Raw genomic sequence first — 2,541 nt, forward strand, 5'->3', positions numbered from 1 at the left:
TAGCAGCACTTTGGGCTGGGCTGGAGAAGGGCAAAGGGAGAATGTTACAGTGGAACAAAACAGTGGCCCTTGGTGGAGTGCGAGGCTACATTTTCAGGTGGGGCGGGGCTATGATAATGTTGGCTCTGAAAGCCAGAAACTCACCCACACACACCCACACCCACACCCTGCGCTTCTGACAGCATTTCCTTATGTCCTAGGAAGACTTCAGTTCAAAGCTCAAGCAGAGATGGAAGGTGCTTGGCTGCAGTGCCACATGACTGCAGGGTCCGTCCTCCTCTCAGAGCTGTGACACTGTCCCTGGCATCCCTGATTTACCCACTGCCACCAGGAGGGACCAGCGCCCATCCTCGCCACCCCAGGACCAGCCTCCTCACCAGACTGCTGGGTGTGGTCCAAACTCCAGTATCTGCTTAGAAATACAAATAAATAGAATAGTCAGCAGAGCAAGCTTCAGGACACCTGCACAGTAAGAGCCCTGCCCAGAGAAAGCACACTGAAAAATCCTTTGGTAGAGTAGGGAATTCAATGTTGGTATCTCATATCCTGAGCCAACACCATAATCACTAACACTGCAATAAGAGGGAGGTAGGTATTAACAGTGTTTTCTTAATGGGACCATGTGTGGCTTTTTAAATGGCTGAAAGTGAAACGAACTATATGGGATCTGTTGTGAATATATAATTATTTTTGTTAGTCTTGTTTCAGTGAAAACCTAGAATTCAATCCAAATTTTAATTTCTTATTTCTGATTTTGCCATGCAGAATCAAAAAGAAGAAAAAAATCTGTTATTTGTACAGACCTAAATTCTACCCTCCATATGCTGTAGAAAAAGTATAGCTTAAGAACAGCTTGTTTGATCACTCTCAAATCCCCATCAAACACTTGCTGCCTGGATTAGGGTCTCCCGATATGTAGGAGGTGTCTAATTGTCTTTCATTTATTTTGCAAGAATGCTTTTATTGTTACATGGAGTTGCCATCTGTCCATCTTGGAGATGAGAGTCCCAGAAGATTTTAATCCTCAATGATACAGCTTCAGGTGTCTCTCCAAAGGACAAAGATTGGCCTACTTTCATCCCTGTGGTATGTAGAGACTTCTCCATCAGGCAGGTTTTGAGTGGAAGACTCACCCTGAACTGCTAGATTGCACTTCACCTCCTCTGAGAAGGGGCTGTGTGAAAGATGGATTCATTCAGTCAGATGGCCAAATTTAGAATATCTGACAAATTTAGTTTTAGGTCAGATGCTTCCTTTTTTGTTTAGTTTCTTCTCCCTTACTTTAAACCTTTTTTTAAAAACTAAACCAGATTGATAATCATGCAATTTTTTTCTTTTAAAATGAGAATTTGAAATGCTTCATTTTGAAGATATCTAAGTAAGGTATTTAGACTAACTGGAAAATTTCCTTCTTTTGAAAGTCAAGAGCAATTAGCTAAACTGGAACCATATTCATGAATAATATCCATTCCAACAGAAAGATCATTTTCCACCAAATGTTACACATACATATGCACACACAAAGTCAAGTGAATCCCCAAAGCTGCTGCTTTATGTAAGACATATTTCCCTTCCTTCACTTCTCCATGGACGACTGCACGTGTGGGATTTTTTTGTAACTGGGATAATAATTAGAAGTAGCCTTCATCTGCGTGTTTTGTGAACTTTGCAGTCAGGACTACAATAAGCAGGGATGTGGTTTAGAGCAACTGCTGAATACGCCCTCCTGTTTGCATTTTACAGGTACCAGTGGGACCCTGGACTCCCAGATTAAAACCTGTAGCACTGGTTAGCTCAGCCTGCAGCTCTCCAGATTCAGGCAACCTTGCTGTAGCCAGCACCAGCACCACCTACCCAGCAGAATAAACTTCAATTTAAAAAACAAAGGGAAAGTCACTGGCAGGAGCGATGACGAGATCCAAGGCTATCCACAGGACACCAGTTTAAATCTAGCCTGGGCTGGCAGTGAGCTAAAAGCCACACTGTCTGACAGCTGTCCCTGACAGAGAGGGGGATTAGCTGTGTCAGCCTGGCTGGCTGATGGGCCAGCCAGATGGGCCTGGGCGGCAGCCCCATGGCACCGCTGACCTGGCCAGAGCCCAGCGTCTCACCTCAGCCAGTGTCCTCTGAAGCATCTTGGAATGGCTGGGTGGAGGGGGGGCTCTGCGGCCCTGCCCCCTGTGCCCCCATCCCAGATCTCAGGCTGGCTGAATTCAGATGCTGAAAAGTACATACATGTGTGAAGCAGGGGGGAACAAAACAGAATAAAGCATCATCAGAAGAACTCTCCACAGGAAAGATGAGGCAGATGGAGGATCACAAGAAAACTTTAATACTGCCTAATGGTCAAATTATTATTGCCCAAGCATTAGTCCTGAAAAAGTACATTGCTACCCTGACACCTTGGTAAAGCAGCACATGCCCTGATTTATGAAGGCATAATCAGTATATACCAGTACAGGGTTGAAAAGGGTGACTGAATTTGCTGATAAATCTTCAGCTCGAGCAAATCACATAGAAATGAGACTGTAGGCAAAATTC

At 44.5% G+C, this 2,541-nt stretch overlaps 1 long non-coding RNA gene across 1 annotated transcript; it reads left to right on the forward strand.

Moving 5' to 3' along the window:
- The first annotated feature begins 224 nt into the window (after nt 1–224).
- Nucleotides 225–2,279, forward strand: LOC141943712 (uncharacterized). The gene is made up of 3 exons (XR_012629038.1): nt 225–469; nt 954–1,086; nt 1,744–2,279. It is a non-coding gene; the product is annotated as an uncharacterized LOC141943712 (long non-coding RNA).
- Nucleotides 2,280–2,541: the final 262 nt, after the last annotated feature.

Source organism: Strix uralensis, chromosome 5, assembly GCF_047716275.1.
Source record: "Strix uralensis isolate ZFMK-TIS-50842 chromosome 5, bStrUra1, whole genome shotgun sequence".
Lineage (NCBI taxonomy): Eukaryota > Metazoa > Chordata > Aves > Strigiformes > Strigidae > Strix > Strix uralensis.